Source organism: Pipistrellus hanaki (genome assembly GCF_964339955.1).
Source record: "Pipistrellus hanaki genome assembly, chromosome: 15".
Lineage (NCBI taxonomy): Eukaryota > Metazoa > Chordata > Mammalia > Chiroptera > Vespertilionidae > Pipistrellus > Pipistrellus hanaki.
Genome location: NC_140517.1, coordinates 43,710,211 through 43,730,349, shown reverse-complemented (window position 1 = coordinate 43,730,349; position 20,139 = coordinate 43,710,211).

Here is a 20,139-nt window from a genome sequence, read left to right as displayed (position 1 = left end):
CAGAGAGATACAGAGGGGAGGGGGAAAAGAACAGGATAAAGGGGGGATAAATGCTAATGGAAGGAGATTTGACTTTGGGTGATGGACACACAATACAATATACAGATAATGTGTTATAAAATTGTACACCTGAAACCGATATAGTTTTACTAGAGGCCCGGTGCATGAAATCTGTGCACAAGGAGGGGTGTCCCCTCAGCCCAGCCTGCACCCTCTCCAATCCGGGACCCCTTGGGGGATGTCTGACTGCCGGTTTAGGCCCAAGGCAGGAAATCGAGCCTAGACCGCCAATCGGACATCCTTCTCACAATCTGGGACCCCTGGTTCCTAACTGCTCACGTGCCTGCCTGCCTGATCACCCCTAACTGCCCCCCTGCCAGCCGGGTCACCCCCAACTGTCCCCTTTGCCAGCCTGGTCACCCTAACCACCTCTGCCTGCCCACCTGATCATCCCTATTGCCCCTTACTGTAGGGGTGTCGAACTCAATCAGAGAAGGGGCCAAAATCTAAAATCCAGCCTAAATTGCGGGCCGAATGGTTTACTGAACAGTCATAAACTGACAATGTCATAAACTGACAGCGGAGTGCAGTGATGACAGCGCTGTGCGGGCCACATTGCAAGGCCTGGCGGGCTGGATTTGGCCCGCGGGCCTTGTGTTTGACACATGTGCCTTACTGCCACCCCTGCCAGCCTGGTCGTCCCCAACTGCCCCTGCTGCTGGCCTGGTCACCTTACACAGCCTGCTGTTCAGTCGTTTGGTCATCCCTCACTAACACCCCTGCCAGCCTGGTCACTCCACACAGCCTGCTGTTCAGTCGTTACTGTTACTGTGATGGCATCCCAGACAATTTGCATATTCCTTTATTATTAGTATAGATTTACCAAGATCACCCCAATAAAGTCAATAAAGATTAATTAATTAAAAAGCCTTGGTCTACTAAGTGTACAAAGTACTTTTTTTCCACAAGAAGTTATTTTAGCCGAAACCGGTTTGGCTCAGTGGATAGAGCATCGGCCTGCGGACTGAAGGGTCCGGGTTCGATTCTGGTCAGGGGCATGTACATTGGTTGCGGGCACATCTCCAGTAGGGTGTGTGCAAGAGGCAGCTGGTCAATGTTTCTCTCTCATTGATGTTTCTAACTCTCTGTCCCTCTCTCTTCCTCTCTGTAAAAAATCAATAAAATATATATTTTTTTTAAAAGTTATTTTATTTGTTTGTTTGTTTGTTTGTTTGTTTGTTTTTTTACTATTACAGATGTCCCCCAATTCTCCCCTTTACCCTCCACCCAGCCCCCAGCCCCAGACTTTCACCACATTATTGTCTGTGTCCATGAGCTATGCATATATGTTCTTTGGTTAATATCTTCCAGTCCCTCAACCTGCCTCCCCTCTGTAGAGTATTCTAATCAACTGAGCTATCCAACCAAGGTTTATCATCATCTTTTATACCTGTGATCCATTTCAAGTTAACTTTTGGTATGGCAAGAGGCTTAAAAATTGAGGTTTAATTTTATCTTAATGGATATGGCAATTCCTCCAGCATCATTTGTTGAAAAAGTCATCTTGCCCTAGCCGGTTTGGCTCCATGGATAGAGCATTGGCCTATGGACTGACAAGTCCCAAGTTCAATTCCAGTGGGTGACACATGCCCAGGTTGCGGGCTCAATCCCCAGTAGGGGCCATGTGGTGGGCAACTGATCAGTTGCCCACCACATGGCCCCTACTCTCTCATCGTTAAGATTTCTATCTCTCTCTCCCTCTCCCTTCTTCTCTGAAATCAATAAAAATATATTTTAAAATGAAAGAAAAGGCCGGGACCAGTTTGGCTCAGTGGATAGAGCATCGGCCTGCGGACTGAAAGGTCCCGGGTTCGATTCTGGGCAAGGGCATGTACCTTGGTTGCGGGCACATCCCTAGTGGGGGGTGTGCAAGAGGCAGCTGATCGATGATTCTCTCTTATCGATGTTTCTAACTCTCTATCCCTCTCTCTTCCTCTCTGTGAAAAATCAATAAAATATATATTAAAAAAAAAAGAAAAGAAAAGAAAAGATTATCTTTTCTGCATCAAACAACCTTGACAACTTGGTCAAAATCAATTGACCATAACTTAGAAAACGAAAGATGAGAAAATCTATTTCATTTACTCTGTGTTGTTCTTTCTTCCTTTTTGATGTTTTAAGATTTCTTTTATCATTTCCTTTCCATTTCAACACTTCCTTTTAGCCATATTTTTAGGGTAGATCTGTAGGAAACAAATTTTTTTAGGTTTTTTTTCATCTAGATATCTTTATTTCTTTTCTTTTTTTTTCTTTTTTTTTTTAATCAATCTTTATTGTTCATATTATTACAAAGGTTCCTCATTTCTTCCCCCCTCCACCAGGTTCCCACCCCACCCTCCTCCCCCTTCCCTTCCCCCATTGTCCTCATCCATAGGTGCACAGTTTATGTTCAGTCCCTTCCTCCCTCCCTTTCCCCGATAGTAAATCCCTTTTCAGATAGTAAATCAGTTACTTAGCATTTTCTCATATCAATAATACCTCCACATGCCCAATGATACACTTCACACAAAAGACATTTCCAAATAGGTCAACCAGCCTCATCCAGGCCCCACACAAGGCACTCACAGATCAACACCCCAGCGCTATACTAACTCAACACATCCAGATCTAAGCCTTCATCACTTGATTCAGCAGACCCTCAAGTTCCTGCAAAAGTTTACAGCCATGTCTGAGAGGCAGCAATGGGGCAGGGGCAGGCGAGGAGCAAGCTATTCCGGGCCTGGCTGCTCCGGGCCTGGCCTCTGTTGCTCTGTTTCGTTCCACAAACGGCTGCTCCAGGTCTGGTCACTGCCGCTCCCAACTTAGTTGCTCTGGACTTGGCTGCTGCAGCTCCGGGCCTGGCCGCACCCGACCCGGCTGCTCTGGGCCCGGCTGCTCCGTGCCCGGCCGCTCCCGGCCTTGCCGCTCCCAGCCTGGCAGCTGCTGCTCCGGGCCTGGTCGCACCCGACAAGGCTGCTCCGGGCTTGGCCGCTCCCAGCCTGGCAGCCGCTGCTCCGGGCCTGGCCGCTCCCAGCCGGGCAGCTGCTGCTCTGGGCCTGGCCGCACCTGACCGGGCTGCTCCGGGCCCGGCTGCTCCGGGCCCTGCTGCTCCGGGCCTGGCCACTCCCAGTCTGGCAGCCGCTGCTCCAGGCCTGGCCGCACCAGACCCGGCTCCTCGGGGCCTGGCCGCTCCCAGCCTGGCAGCCACTGCTCCGGGCCTGGCCGCACCCGACCCGGCTGCTCTGGGCCCGGCTGCTCCGGGCCCGGCCGCTCCGGGCCTGGCCGCTCCCAGCCTGGCAGCTGCTGCTCCGAGCCTGGCCGCTCCCAGCCTGGATGCTCCGTGCTTGGCTATTGCTGTTCTGGGCCTGGCTGCTCCCAACCCGGCTGCTCTGGGCCCGGCTTCTCCAAGCCCGGCAACTCCGGGTCTGGGTGTTCCTGGACTGGCCACCCTGGGCTTGGCCGCCTCTGCCTCAGGCCTGGCTGCCACTGCCCCAGGTCTGGCTGCTCCAGTGCTGGCTGTTGATGCTCTGGTTCTGGCTGCTGCTGCTCTGGGGCCTGGCCATTGCTGCTCCGGGCCCGGCTGCCACTGCCTTGTGCCTGGCCACTCTAGGCCTGGCCACCGCTGTTCCAACATTCTGTCCTTTTTTTTTTTTTTTTTTTTTTTAAACGCATTTATGTTTCAATGTTGGCTGGTGAGTTGAGTTCTGACTTAGTCTTTGATTTTTCAAGATCTTCTTTGTATTCTTTCTTAAGTAATTTTACTATCTTTTGCTCTCACTTGATTTCTTCACATTGAGAACTTCTTTGGTTTCTTCCTCCTTGTGCTGGGAGCTCAGCAGGTTGGCCTGTGGCACCCCTTTGTGCTCTGCGGGCTCCTGCGCTGCTTCAGCCTGTTGCAGGGGTCGGTGCCGCCCAGGAAGCAGCCCCCGGCCTTGGCTCCGTTGCCCGCGCTCAGAGGTCGAAGGCTCAGGGGCAAAACCCCCCCCTCCCCCCCGAGGGCCCTGTCGCCCGGCTCCTTGCTGGTGCCCGGCTGGCCAATATCCGGCAAGGGCTCCTGCTCCCTGTCGCATTCCTCCAGTCTGGAGCTTTTTTTTTCTCTTTCCTGCTATGGGAGTCTGGGATCAGAGTCAACAGACTGTCCTCTGCACACAGTGCGCGCGACTCTAGGGGCTCCGCTTTTCGCCGCTCCCCTGGGATTCTGCCTCACAGTCAAGTCTCCCCCTGCCTGAGCTTGGGTCCCCAGGGTCTGGCCTAGGACTGGGGTTCAGAGCAGTCGAAACTGGGGCCCAACATGGCTGGGGCTCCTGTTTCCTTCCCTCCAGGGCAATCCCACATCAGAGTCAACATTCCTTCCCTTGCAAGCAATATGGGTAACTCCAGGGGCTCGGCCTTTCGCCGCTCTCCCAGGACTCCACCTCACAGCCCCGTCTCCCTCCGCTAGAGCTTGGGTCCCCAGGGATTGGCCCAGAACTGGGGTTCAGAGCAGTCCGGACTGAGGCTCAGCGCCGCCGGAGGCTTTGTTTCTTCCCACTAGGGTAATCCAGCATCAGAGTCAACATTCAGTCCTCTGCGCGCAATGTGCGTGCAACTCCGGGGGCCCTGCTTTTCACTGCTCCCCTGGGATTCCGCCTCACAGCCCCGTCTCCCCCTGCCGGAGCCTGGGTCCCCAGGGTCTGGCCCATAACTGGGGCTCAGCGCTGCCGGTTCGGGGGTTCAGCCCAGGCTGGGAGTTTTATTTCCTTCCTGCTAGGGAACGCCAGGCAGCACCCAGCCCTCTCCTCCTCTCCGGCTGCGACCTCTCCGCCCGCGCGTGCGTGCGGGCATGCAGCATATCTCCGTACCTTAGGCTTTTTTTCAGCTCCTCTGATTTTCCTTCTGGTTTTCTCTTTCCTTCTTGTTGTAGAATTTTCAGTCAGTCGTCTACCTGTAGCTTTGGGCAATGTCCACTCTACATTTTAGCTGTATTCCTTTGAAATTGTTGTGTGCTGCTGCAGTTAGGTGTCTACCCGAGCAGCCATCTTGGATCATCTCTCTTTATTTCACCTTTTATTTCTGAGGAATATGTTTTATGGATAGAGGATTTTGGTTGACAGTTTTTTACTTTCAGTGATTGAAAAATACTAGGTCCCCTTCCTTCTGACCTCCATGGTTTCTGATGAGAAATCTGCTGTCATTTGAATTGTTTTTTCCTTACAGGTAAGGTGTTTCTTCTCTTCCTTGTTGCTATCAAGACATTTTCTTTTCTTTTTTTAAAATATATTTTATTGATTTTTTTTTTTTTTACAGAGAGAAAGGGAGAGGGATAGAGAGTTAGAAACATCGATGAGAGAGAAGCATCCATCAGCTGCCTCCTGCACACCCCCTATTGGGGATGTGCCTGCAACCAAGGTACATGCCCTTGACCAGGAATCAAACCTGGGACCCCTCAGTCCACAGGCCAACGCTCTATCCACTGAGCCAAACAAGTCAGGGCCAAGACATTTTCTTTTATCTTTAGTTATGAGAACTTTGAGTATGATGTATCTTGAGTGAATTCCCTTGGTTTTATTCGTGTGGATTCCATATACCTTCTTGAATGCCTAGGCTTTATTTTGCCAAATTGGAAATTTTTTCATCTATTATTTATTTGAATAATTTTTCAGTTCTACTCTCCTTCCCTCCTTCTGGGACATATACGTTAGATCTTTTGTTATAGTCCTACAGTTTTTAGGGTTTTGTTCTCTGTTTTTCTATTTTTCTCTTTTTCTCAGATTGGGTAATTTCTCATTTTCTTTATATATATAGAAATATGGGAAGGTTTATTCCCCAGTAATGAACGGGACTCATTACGAAGGTAGAGAAATCAGAATTAAAGGATCGGGGAGAGGAGAAAGGACCCAGCTGGGCTGACTCGCAGATGGTGAGAGAATAGCAACTCATGGAGCACTGAAGAGCCTTACGAGGGGAGGAACAAGAAAGGGTTGGACCCAGGGTGGAACAGGAAGGGGTGGGGCCCAGGGCACTCGACACGCGCTGATTGGTGGTTCAATGTCTTGGGGATGTCTCCGCGGCAGCAGATGCCGGTAATGTCATAACTCTGACCACCAGCTGAGGGGAGAGAGGATCTCACACTCCAGGCTTTTTGATATATTATATTTTTAAAAATTGAGAGTCCAGGCAAGTTCAGGGGCCGGGCAAAGTCATAGCTGCTTCCAGCTGAGAGGGGACGTTGTTAGGGGAGTCTACCCGGCGTCTCAAGGATTCTGATGCTACAATAGGTTCTCTCCCACCTTCTGGTTGGTGAATGCCTGCAATCTGTTCTGCAAAAGACTAGTGACACGGCGCATGAGAAAGGGGGTAGGTAAAGAGGAAACTTAAAGAAATAGACACCAGTTGGCCTAATGATAAGAGGCTAGACAGCAACCTAATTTTCCAAAAGGACTGGTTGGTGAAGGTCTCGAGAGCAATTCTGTTGAGTCACTTAGGAGGTCAAGGCTGGTCCTGAGGCTGCCACAGCATCACTTGTCTCGTTTTGCTGCTTGTCTGAGCCTGGAGCTGAAATACAGCCTGGGGGGTCAGATTCTTGGGGAGCTAAAAAGGTGGGGCTCCTGAGTGTAGCCCGGATTCCAGTCAGGACCGTGGGCAGAAGGTCCGGCCAGGAGCTGCGAATTTCTAGAGAGAGAGAGTTTAGTTAGATGGTCTTTAAGGAAGCTGTTGCTCCTCTGGATCTTACCCAATGGATGTGGGTGGTAGGGTGTGTGCAGTTTCTAGGAGATGCCAGAGATTATGTGTGTTATCAAGGTCTCAGCCACAACCTCAGCAGTTTCCTTTCAGGTAGGGAAGGCCTCTGCCCACCCTATCAGGGTGTCTACCATGGTGAGCAGATATTGGGTCTTCTTGTGGGGAGGCATATGGGTGAAGTCTACCTGCCAGTCCTGCCCTGGGAGGTGTTCCCTTCATTTGATGGGTAGGAAAATTGGGGTGCGGCAGCTGCACACGTGGAGCAGGAGGAGCAGGCACTTGTGACTGCCTCTCGCAGTGTGGGCGAGGTGAAGAGGGATGAAGGCCGCTCCAGGGTCCGCTTGAGGGTTACAATCACGTAGGAGGTTTTTCCACGTTCCTGGGGGTCTAGACACAAGCTTCCATCCACAAACAGAGTTGAGTCAGAATTAGAGAGAGGAAGATCTGGGAGTCCCAACTGAGGTTGAGTGAGCACCTCTGACAACCTCGGGCAGGAGTGCTTTGCTGCCCCGGCCAGCAGGACAGCAACGTGGGAGCGAGGAGACACCTGGAAGGGAATGAGGGAGGACAGGAGACGCGGAGAAATGGAGGCAAGACAGGGTTCTGATCAAGCCTCAAATTTTATTTGTTGCAGCCGCAATATATGTACACAGGTTGTAGGGGGAAGTTGCCATGGAGACATTCCAGGGCGGGGAGGGCTGTGTATCAGCAGGATGTATCTGCAGTGGAAGATACAGCAGAGATTCTCCGGGGCGGGGCGAGTTATCACAACAGGTGTGCCTTGCTCAATGGCCAGATATGCTTCTAGGCATTTAGATTGTTTCTAGTTAACTGCCACACCGCAGCTTGTCACATGAGTTCTGGTAAATCAGAAACTCAGTGTCTAAGATGGAGGTGTCTTTTAAGATGTAGTCACTAATTCTTTTTTGGCTCCCGACACTTTGCTGCAATTTGGGTGGAGGCAGCAGGAAGGAGAGTGGCTGAGTTCAGCGCTGAGGACTGGGTCAGGGAGATGTCAGGACTCTGGAGGAACAGGAGATGGAGTTAAGGAGAGATCAGGATCGGGGTGACTGAAGATCCTGTGCTCTATGATGGAGAACACCTGTAAGGTTGCTGGAGGCAGATCTTCTGGGCCTCCTTGATGAGAACAGCAGCTGCAGCCAGAGCCCAGAGGCAGGGCTGCAGTCCCCAAACTGTGGGATCAAGCTGCCAGGACAGGTAGGCTATGGGGGGAAGGCTGGCCCCAGCGGCTGGGTGAGGACCCCCATGGCCATTCCCTGTCTGTCATCAGTAAATAGTTGGAAAGGCTTAGAGATGTCCAGGAGAGAGAGAGAGAGAGAGAGAGAGAGAGAGAGAGAGAGAGAGAGAGAGAGAGAGAGAGAGAGAGAGACCAAAAGGGTGTCCTGGAGTTAGAGAAAGCTTGGCGAATGAGGGAGGGTGAGGAGACCTGTTATAAGGGCTTAGCCAGGAGAGAAACATTTGGGACCCAATGATGGAGAAACCCTACCAGTGGAGGCCAGCTGTGTGCCTCTGAGACGTGTCCAGGGAGGGGCAGCAGAGAAGATCATCTGCCTACTGGAGGGGAGTGCTGGGTTCTAATGAACGTTGTCGGAGGTCTCTGGGTGAGGCCTGGCCAAACAGATCAGTACTGTCTCTGAACCCCTGGGGCAGGACTGTCCAGGTGAGTGGGTCCTTTTAAAATTCTTGTCAACAGCTAACTTTTTAGAACTTTTTTTTTCTTTTTCTTCCATTATTGCGTGGCTATTGAAAATATTTAGAAAAGGCAGGGGGAGGACGGAACAGGCCTCTGACTGCTTGAGTTCAAAACTGAGTTTCTGATAAGCCTGTGCCAGCGAGAAAGTTGTTCTCTAGGGAGGGTGGAGAGGGGGAAAGGGTGGGGTGAGAAAGCGCAGAGCATTTTTGCCCTCAATACCCATGAAGTGAACAGAGGCCCAGAAAAAGAAGGCAGGACAGAAAAGGGAGCCCCCGTATCCATCGAGAAGGCGACCTGCTTACCCGCTACCTTTACCGTGGGCTCGGCCAGGGTGATGGGGGCCGTGGAATCTGGGCATCTTCAGTCTCCAGCCAGTCCTAGCAGGGCCAGTGGCAGGTCATGACCTGGAAGGACAGTCCCTCTGCGCCGAGAGGCAGAGGGCCCGTCACTTTTCCAGGGGCAGTTTTGACTGCACGCTGGGCAGGGCTTGGGTGGAGCCCGGGGTCCAGGGCACTTGGCCTTTGTTTCCGCACTTGAAGCATCCTCCAGGTGGCGCTGGTCCTCTCGCTGCACCCACACCACGCACAGTCCCCTTGGACCATGCGTGGCAGCTATCGGCCTCAAAGGTAGCAAGGTTTGGGCTTGCAGACTCATCTCCTGTCGAAGGCGGGCTTCCTCTGCTTGCTCCTCACGGGCATTAAAACCTTAAATGCCGCCGAAACCGGTTTGGCTCAGTGAATAGAGCATCAGTCTGCAGACTGAAAGGTCCCGGGTTCGATTCCAGTCAAGGGCATGTGCATTGGTTTCGGACACATCCCCAGTAGGGGGTGTGCAAGAGGCAGCTGGTTGATGTTTCTCTCTCATCGACGTTTCTAGCTCTCTATCTCTCTCCCTTCCTCTCTGTAAAAAAGTCAATAAACTATATAAAAAATAAAAATAAAAATAAAAAAACCTTAAATGCCACCGAAACCGGTTTGGCTCAGTGGATAGAGCATCGGTCTGCAGACTGAAAGGTCCCAGGTTCGATTTCGGTCAAGGGCAGGTACATTGGTTGCGGGCACATCCCCAGTGGGGAGTGTTCAAGAGGCTGCTGATCGATGATTCTCTCTCATCATTGTTTCTAACTCTCTCTATCCCTCTCTCTTCCTCTCTGTAAAAATTCAATAAAATACATATTTAAAAAAAAAAAAAAAAACCTTAAATGCCATGTAGGATCTCAGACCTGGGTCTGAGAAGGCGTCAGGAGCGGGGGACTGGCGGACCTGGAGGCAGGCCGTGGGCTGGAGGAGGAGGGCAGCAGCGTGGCAGAGTAGCCACACCAGGCTGGTCCTGCCGAGGCGAGGCTTACTGGCTCAAAATAGCGGCCATCTACCAGAGACCATGAGGTTGGAGAGGGGCGGGACTCACCGTACCGAGATGGCAGTGGCCCCACGTGGCCAGCATGGTGGCAGCTGCTCACAGTACACAAGGGAAGGGCAACCCAAGACGGAAATCACACTGGGCTGTTTGGAGAGGCTGGCGGGAAGGCGGGCAGGTGGGCAGGTGGCTCTCACATGTGTGGTACCCGGGGGGAAGGGTCAGCAGCCGAGGGGGAAAAGGGAGCAGAAAGAGTGTGGCAGCAGCAGCCACGGTGAAGAAGGAGGAAGGGAGGAGCAGAAAGCAGACGCGGTGGTGGTGGCCTCAGGGGTGACTGGGGGAGCAGGGAAGAAAGGGAGCCCTGGCAAAGGAGGAGGAAGGAAGAGAGCCAGGCAGGAGCAAGAGGGGTGGACATGAGAAAGCGGCTGGGTCCCAAGAGTCAGAGAGAACAGAAGGAGCAGAGGGAGGGAGGCGGGAGCCTGGACACTTGGAGCCCTGGACCGCCTCCCTGCTTGCCGGCAGAAATTAACTGAGGTCGGCGAGGATGGTTAAGTCCCATCCGAGCTGTGACTTTTCCAGCTTCTTCACATGACAAGTGATGGCTGATTTGTCCAGGATGTTTTCTCCTGCCTTACTGGGCTCCTCGGGCCCCATGGCACCTGCTTGTATTCCTTGGGTTCTCAGTCCCCCCAGCCTCTTACCTTCGCTTTTCAGTCCTCTGTTATGCGTGTGCATGTGTAATTTCCAGGGACTTCATGTGCCTGGGAGAAATACGTGTGCACTTGGTGGGAGAAACGGGAATACGTTTGTCCGTTCTCTCTTGTCTCAGAGCAGGAAGGCCTGTGCACCCCTTCGTTTTGTAACCATTACTGGTGCGGAACACGGCCTGGGTGCCAGCAGTCCCTCCTGCCCCTCAGGCCAAAGCATTGCTGTGTGTGCGGATGCCACAGGGGTGTGCTCCGGGGATGGGCGGGCGAGCTGGCCTCTCACCAGAGGTCCCAGTGCTGCCCTAGGACGTGCCTTCTTCTCTCCCTTGATTGGAATACTGTGACTATGACCACCTCTGTTGCCACAACTGCTGCTCCTGTTGCTGCTATCCCCATCACCACCTGGCCCAGGCTACCCTGGGGGCCCCTGCAGTGCCCAGACTGCCGTAGGCATGACGATGGGTGCTGGGCAGCCCGGCCAACAGCTTAGTGTGCGCACTGCCCACTATCTGCCACGCCCATGCAGGCGAGCACGTGTGTCCACCATGTCTCCTCTACATATGCCCACAACCCACTGTCTCATTTTCTTTTTCTTTTTTTTTTTAATATATTTTTTTATTGATTTTACACAGAGAGGAAGAAAGGGATAGAGAGTTAGAAACATCGATGAGAGAGAATTATAGACCAGCTGCCTCCTGCACACCCCCTACTGGGGATGTGCCCGCAACCAAGTACATGCCCTTGACCGGAATCGAACCCGGGACCTTTCAGTCCGCAGGCCGACGCTCTATCCACTGAGCCAAACCGGTCTCGGCTCATTTTCTTTTTGCCTAAAATATCCCAGGCTTAAAGCTGAAGCCACAACTGGGGAAACACCAGCAGAGTCAGCATTTTAAATGTTCCAAAACACTGGCAAAGACACAAGACTAGCAGGACAGGAATTGTTCCAACAAGAACATCTCTCTACTCCAGCCAAACACAACAAAAATAAAAGTGTGAAGCCACCTCCGCACCTTTTGGCAAAAGATAAAAATCTGGGATTTCCACCGTTACCAGGCTATAAGGTGGAGTCTCCACAACACCTCCAGGTGGTGTTAGAAAGTCCCAAGAAAGCCGAAACAGGTTTGGCTCAGTGGATAGAGCGTCGGTCTGTGGACTGAGGGGTCCCGGGTTCGATTCCGGTCAAGGGCATGTATATTGGTTGTGGGCACATTCCCAGTGGGGGGTGTGCAGGAAGCAGCTGGTCGATGTTTCTCTCTCATCGATGTTTCTAGCTCTCTATCCCTCTCCCTTCCTGTCTGTAAAAAAATAAACAAAATATATTTAAATAAAAACAACAGAAATCGCCGAGACTGGTTTGGCTCAGTGGATAGAGCATCGGCTTGGGGACTGAAAGGTCCCGGGTTCGATTCCGGGCACATCCCAAGTAGGGGGTGTGCAAGAGGCAGCTGATCGATGACTCTCTCTCATCGATGTTTCTAACTATCTCTCTCCCTTCCTCTCTGTACAAAATCAATAATATATATATATATATATATATATATATATATATATATATACAGAGATCTGCAGTTCTGGAGGCCGGCAGTCTGAAATTGAGGTGCCAGCAGAGCCGAGCACTCGCCAAAGGCTCTGAGGGAGAATTGGTTCCAGGCCTCGCCCAGGTTCCAGCGGAGGCTGGTCTCCAGCCTGTGGCTGCATCACTCCAACCTCGGCCTCTGCCTTCCCTCTCTTCTGTCTGTAGTCCAATGTCCCTCTGCTTTCCCCTTACAAGGACACATACAGGACTGTACTTAGAGCCCACCTGAACACCCCAAGATAATCTCCCCATCTCAAGATCCTTAACTTCATCACATCTGCAAAGACCCTGCCAGGGGATGATGGTGGTCGTGGTGGTGGTGGTGGTGGTGTTTGCTATATAAAGTAAAACATTCACAGGTTCCAGAGATTATCTTTGGGGGAACCCACCACAACCATTATATGACACAGCCTTTGAAAGATACAATAAATACAACCTCCTAATCCGTTGAGAGGTTGAAACAAGAAACTAGTAAAAAAAAAAAAAAAAATCGGTCTCATTTTTGAAGCTTCAAAGGGCAGAAGAATTTGGGAGGGGCCGAAACCGGTTTGGCTCAGTGGACAGAGCATCGGTCTGCGGACTGAAAGCTCCCAGGTTCGATTCCGGTCAAGGGCACATACCTTGGTTGTGGGCACATCCCCAGTAGGGGGTGTGCAAGAGGCAGCTGATCGATGATTCTCTCTCGTCCATGTTTCTCTCTATCCCTCTTCCTCTCTGTAAAAAATCAATAAAATGTATTTTAAAAATAAAAATAAAATAAAAGGAATTTGGAAGAGCTTGTCTCAGGAGAGGCTACCTCCAGGGGCTCGGCGATACTATCGCAGACTTGGTTTCTTCCCGCATCTTCTGTGCCTCTGGAGCCTGGACCACACCAATCGTGGTGTGCCTCCTGGTTGAAAACTGGCTTCCAGAGCTTTCGTGGTCATAGGTGCCCTCCAAGAGTGTCTGTCTCCCCCTCCACCTCACTCAGCTCCCCAGAATGATCTCCCAAAAATGGCAAAGTGGTGCCTGGCCTGTGTGGCTCAGAGATGGAGCGTCAACCTATGAACCAGAAGGTCACGGTTCGATCCCTGCTCAGGGCAATGCCGGGGTTGCAGGCTCCATCCCAGTGTGGGGCGTGCAGGAGCAGCTGGCCAACGGTTTCTCCCTCATCATTGATGTTCCCATCTCTCCCTCTCTTCCTCTCCGGAATCAATAATATATATATATATATTTTTTTTTTTTTTAAATGCAATGTGGCTCACATCACTCCCATCCATATATGCTCTTCCCTGGCTCCTCAGTGCCCACAGCACGAAGTTGAGACCCTCAGTGTCACCAGACAAGTCCCAGAAATTCTGCAGACCTGGCTTCCCACACACCTTGGTCCTTTAGGCCCCAGCAACATCAAGTCTCTTATGATTTCACAACAGTGTCCTGCCTCTTCTCTCCTTCATGCCTTGCTCATCCTGATGGTTCTGCTTGCAACAACAGCCTCTTCCTCTCTCTCTCCCTCTCCCCCCTTCACTCCTCCTCTCCCCCAGCCCTCCCCTTCTGCTAATGGTGCTAGTGACCCAGACAGATCTGAGGGACCAAAATGCTGCTTGCTCATCCATACTCATGGCTCTAAATTGCTTCATCCTGTTAGTATTAGAGAGCAACCCTCTGCCGCTCGCCCTCTGGCGGCCAAAGGAGGCAACAGCAAAGAAGGATGCTGCAGCCTTTCCCCAGCGCAAGGACCAATCCCAAGGTCACAGCTGATGGTGCTCCCTGGTCCTGTTCCCCGCCAGGCACCGGGCTCCTAGGCAACCACGTGCAATCAGTATATATATTTTTAGTAGGGATTATTTTCTTTCTTTACTGTCTGTCTTCCCCCACTAGAATGTGGATGCAAGAACTTCTGCTTTTTTCACAGCTGCATTGCGAGCACCTTCAACAGGTAGGCAGAGCACACAGTAGGTGGTCAGTTGCCAGAAGCCATTCCATCCTTGCTGCTTGACACAGTCGCTGCAAGGAAGAAACATCTGCACAGCATGTGTCCCAAGGAACCTGGCGTATATGGCATGCTGGGTTTGTTGTTGTTGCTTATTTATTTTATTTTTGTTTTTTTTTTAATATATTTTATTGATTTTTTTTTTTTACAGAGAGGAAGAGAAAGGAATAGAGAGTTAGAAACATCGATGAGAGAGAGTCATCGATCAGCTGCCTCTTGCACACCCCCTACTGGGGATGTGCCCGCAACCAAGGTGCATGCCCTTGACCGGAATCGAACCCGGGACCTTTCAGTCCACAGGCTGATGCTCTATCCACTGAGCCAAACCGGTTTCGGCGGCATGCTGTTTTTAATATGTTCGCTCCCCTTCTTAGCGCGATGTGTTTTAACCAGGGCCACCTGCCCGGAAAAGGTTGTTCCCCCAGCTGGGAATGCTTCCCTAGGGTTAGCGGTTAATGGGACCAGGGAAGGAAATGAAGCAGTAAAACCCCCTCGTGTTACAGAAACACCGTGTGCCACTGATGAGGAACGTAGACGAAGACCGTTAGCAATAAAGTTAGGACTTGCCGAAACCGGTTTGGCTCAGTGGATAGAGCGTCCGCCTGCAGACTGAAAGGTCCAGGGTTCGATTCCGGTCAAGGGCATGTACCTTGGTTGCGGGCACATCCCCAGCAGGGGGTGTGCAAGAGGCAGCTGGTCGATGTTTCTCTCTCATCGATGTTTCTAGCTCTCTATCCTTCTCCCTTCCTCTCTGTAAGAAATCAATAAAATATATTTAAAAAATAAAAATAAAGTTAGGACTTACTAGGCCCACACCCCCAGGGGCCTACCCACCAGAGGAAGTACCAAAGCCTGTACCCCTAGGAACCCGCCAACGCAGGGCCGTCCCAAGGAAGACCACCCGTGAGGCTGAAAGGACAACGATCACACCGCTGGAGAATCAAAAAACTATGGTACATCTACGCAACGGAATACTACGCTGCCATCAAAAAGAAGGAATTCTCATCATTTGCAGCAACCTGGGTGGAACTGGAGAACATCATGCTGAGTGAAATAAGCCAGTCAATGAAAGAGAAACACCACATGACCTCACTCATTTATGGATAATAAGGAACATTATAAAACTGATGAACAAAAAGAAAGATACAGAGACTATCAAACAGACTGTCAAATTACAGCGGGGAGGGGAGGGAGATCTGGGGGAGATAAAGAGATCAACCGAAGGACTTGTATGCATGCATATAAGCATAACCAATGGACGGAAAACTCTGGGGAGGGTGGGTATGTTTGGGAGTGAGGGAGGGGGCAATGGTAAGATATGTACACATATAATACCTTAATTTAAAAAATGGAAGAAAGCCAGGACCGGTTTGGCTCAGTGGTAGAGCATTGGCCTGCGGACTGAAAGGTCCCGGGTTTGATTCCGGTCAAGGGCATGTACCTTGGTTGCGGGCACATCTCCGGTAGGGGGTGTGCAAGAGGCAGCTGGTCGATGTTTCTCTCTCATCGACATTTCTAACTCTCTGTCCCTCTCAATTCCTCTCTGTGTAAAATCAATAAAATGTATTTAAAAAAAATTTTTTTAAATGGAAGAAAAGAAAAAAAATGCTGCACACAATGCAGGCAGGCTCCTTATCTAAAAATCTGACGTGAGCTCTGCCAGCAGAAAGACTTAAACTAAGTGCCAGATAGGTGACTAGTCACCGTAGCTAAGAATTAACACGCTTAAGCTCCCTAACCTTTACTTAGGCCACAGAATAGGGAAACCTTCGGTTATTTCCTCGTAGCTTAACAGCAGGGCAATGGCATGGTAACCTTAGAATAGAAATAACAATCCAGACCTTACGATGGGACGCGGAAACTAGCCTTTAGGATAGGATGTAGACACATAGGCAACAAATAAGATTAAAATCAGCAGAGCTAAGTGGAAATGAGATTTTTTTTTTTAGCAAAGGTCAGACAAGAAACTGTAAACATAAAACAAGAGAAACTGTGAAAGGTCAAAGAGGAGACCAAAGCATACCAGGATGTAACTACAGATGCATGCTTGTAGAATCAAACAGTGTAAATGGCCCTAATCGTTGTGGCTCAGTGGACAGAGCGTCGGCCTGCGGACTGAAGGGTCCCAGGTTCGATTCCAGTCAACGGCATGTACCTTAGTTGTGGGTACATTCCCAGTAGGGGGTGTGCAGGAGGCAGCTGATCGATGTTTCTAACTCTCTATCCCTCTCCTTTCCTCTCTGTAAAAAAATCAATAAATATATATATATATATATATATATATATATATTTTTTTTTTTTTAAATAGTGTAAGTACAGTTGTAACAGGGCAATAAAGGGGGAGAACCTGATGATGCTGATGATCTAAGTGCTGTCTCCGTGTCCTTCATTCTTCGTCGATGCCGTCCAGCCCTTTGGGGACCCCTGCACCGCTGGGGCCGGACCCCAGCAGTCAGTAAGTTGTGTGGAAAGGAACCAGCATCCATCCTGCCCTTAGACTCAGGCCTGAGTCTCCCCCACAGGACGAGGGATCCCCCAGAAGCAAGATGGGCCCCTTGCTCTGGACATGCTCTGGGCCTCAAGACCCCAGAATTCCCAGAGCAGGCAGCTGCCCCTAGCCTCCTCCCAGAACCTGTCTGGGCCTTTCCCTGAGTCAGTGATGCAAGGGGACAGGCGTGAACCCCTAAACCCCAGCCCCCCCCCCCCATTTCAGGGGCTGTAGGCAGATCTGGGGCAGGCGAATGGGGTGCACAGGAGGGCCCATGATGAGATGGGGAAGGGGGTTTGAAAAAGAAGAGGGGTGGGCTGCAGGTTGAGAGCCAGGAGCCTGCTCTCCAGAAGCCTCCAGGAATTCTACCCTGGCCAGTTTGCACAGCGGTTAGAGTAGGGGTGTCGATCAGAGAAGGGGCCAAAATCTAAAATCCAGCCTAAATTGCGGGCCGAATGGTTTACTGAACAGTCATAAACTGACAATGTCATAAACTCACAGCGGAGTGCAGTGATGACAGCGCGGTGCGGGCCACATTGCAAGGCCTGGCGGGCTGGATTTGGCCCGCGGGCCTTGTGTTTGGCACATGTGGGTTAGAGCATGAGCCTGTGGACCAAAAGGCCAGGGGTTTGATTCCTGGTCAAGGGCACATAGCTGGGTGCAGGCTCAATCCCCAGCTTCCTTGCAGGAGGCAACCAATCGATGTGTCTCTCTCACATTAATGTTTCTCTCTCCCTCTCCCTCTCTCCCTTCCACTCTCTCTAAAAGTCAGTGGGGGGGCCCGAAACCAGTGTGGCTCAGTGGACAGAGCATCAGCCTGTGGACTGAAGGGTCCCAGGTTCGATTCCAAAGGCATGTACCTTGGTTGCAGGCACATCCCCAGTGGGAAGTGTGCAGGAGGCAGCTGATCGATGTTTCTAGTTCTCTACCCCTCTCCCTTCCTCTCTGTAAAATAAAAAATAAAAATAAAAAAAATCAGTAAAATATATTTTTTAAAAACAATAAAATAAAAGTCAGTGGGGAAATATCCTCCAGTGAGGGTAAACGAACAGAGTCTTCCCGCCTCGGTTCTGCTGAGGAACTTCGCAGGACGGGCCCGCAGGGTGGCTGGGCACACCTGTGAACAGAGGCGTCTGCCCGGGGAAGGGAGGAGACCCCGGACAGGAGCGAAGGGGAGCAGCCCCCTCCCCCCGAGAGAGCAGTGCCCTCCCCCACAGGGAAGAAGGAAAAACGGGGACTTACCACGTGACTTTCCCAAATGACCCAAAGAGGGACCGAGTCAACAAACGTGGGAGAAGACAGCCGAAATCGTTTTTGGCTCAGTGGATAGAGCGTCGGCTTGGGGACTGAAGGGACCCGGGTTCAATTCCGGTCAAGGGCATGTACCTTGGTTGCGGGCACATCCCCAGTAGGGGGTGTGCAAGAGGCAGCCGAACAATGACTCTCTCTCATTGATGTTTCTAACTCTCTATCTCTCTCCCTTCCTCTCTGTACAAAATCAATAAAATATATTTATTTTAAAAAAAACAAAGCCAAGACCGGTTTGGCTCAATGGATAGAGCGTCGGCTTGGCCCGGGTTCGATTCCGGTCAAGGGCATGTAACGTGGTTGCGGGCATATCCCCAGTAGGGGGTGTGCAAGAGGCAGCTGATCGATGACTCTCATCGATGTTTCTAACTCTCTATCTCTCTCCCTTCCTCTCTGTACAAAATCAATAAAAATATTTAATAAAAAAAAAAAAAGTGGGAGAAGACTGCCTGCTCCCCTCCTCCCACCCGGCTCCCCGGGGTGCAACTTCCTGGGTCTCCTGAGGAAAAGGAAATCCCTGTGAAAGCGCCGGTCCACAGGCACTGGGTGTGGGCTGCTGCTGTGCACACAGCTTTCTGCTTCACCTTTTTGCGGGTGCTTTTGTGAAGCGGGACACGCATTGCGATTAGCCGCTGTTGGCTTGATCCTAACTTTGACCTGCTTAGCAAGAGGAGGCCTCCATCCGCACCCTTGGCCAGGAACATGCTCCCGAGGGCCGCCCGAGGCCCACCCCTGCCCTGGGAGGGGCGGGCTGTCCTTGGGTCCATTTCACAGACGGAGAAACTGAGGGCGGCTTCATGTGACTCTCACAGGCATTTGTCTCCAACTATGCGCTTAGCAATGGGAGGTGTGATGAGGAGGGAGAGGGGTCCTAATGGCCCCTTCTTTGTCTTTATTTTTTTGTTGTTGTTCTTTTTTTTTGTTTTATTTTATTTTTTTTTAATATATTTTATTGGTTTTTTACAGAGAGGAAGGGAGAGGGATAGAGAGTTAGAAACATGGATGCGAGAGAAACATCGACCAGCTGCCCCTTGCACACCCCCCTACTGAGGATATGTCCGCAACCAATGTGCATGCCCTTGACCGAAATCGAACCTGGAACCTTTCAGTCCGCAGACCGACGCTCTATCCACTGAGCCAAACCGGTTTCGGCATCCCTTCTTCGTCTTTAAACGGGGAAATTGCCCGTCCTGGGTTAGCGGGGACGGACCAGGTACACCTGTCGACACAGAATAAGTCACCGCTCCTCCCTCTTTGACTCTCAGGTGTCACTGTTTGGACAATAAAGGATACCATGACCCTACGTGCTGAGAACCCATTCCAGCGTGTAATAATTACAAGAGTTTCCCCAAAAGGTTGGTGACACTTGGGAGGCTCAACAACGGTGAGCTACACATGTAGTTTACCTGTTAGAAACAGCTAAAAGGCACTTCCCCCAGACCTGAATAGGATAATAGTTTGCTGCCAGACAGCTCAGGGCACTTTACTGCCTCCTGTTGGCCAAACACCTGAACAGCTGTAGGCTCTTCCCCAGACTGATAATGTTTCTGTATACCTTTTGATACCATACCCTATGAAGTGTATATTTCCACCTTGCCTTGGGACAAATTGTACTAACAAAAGCAGGTTCCTTGGTCAAGGTGAGAGCCTTCTAGCTCCTTCAGCTGGAAGCTCCTCTGACCCCCAATGCCTTTCAAAAATATCTTCTTGCTGAAACTGGTTTGGCTCAGTGGATAGAGCATCAGCCTGGGGACTTAAAGGTCCCGGGTTTGATTCCGGTCAGGGGCGCGTGCCTTGGTTGCGGGCACATCCCCAGTCGGGGGTGTGCAGGAGGCAGCTGGTCGATGTTTCTCTTTCATCGACGTTTCTAACTCTCTATCCCTCTCAATTCCTCTGTAAAATCAATAAAATATATTTAAATTATATATATATATATTCTTAATCATTTATGAGCAGCCCTTTCTCCAGAAGGCTGAACCCTCTGTAAGGCTGGGAAAAAGAACCACGGCACTACGTCTAGACCTCACTGTACCGCAGAGACGGAAATGAATCAAAAGATGGCACAGGGGAGTTAATAACCAGTTATGATAGGTATGAAGGAGCAGAAACCACGCAGGGAAAGCAAATAAGGGGATTAATGGGTCACCTCTTCAGAGGTAACCGGGAGGGAACTCTCCGTGACAATTAGGGCGGGGAAAGGAAAGTGAGCAGAGGAAGCGTTCCAGGCTGGGGAATGTCAAGGGAAAAAATAAAAAC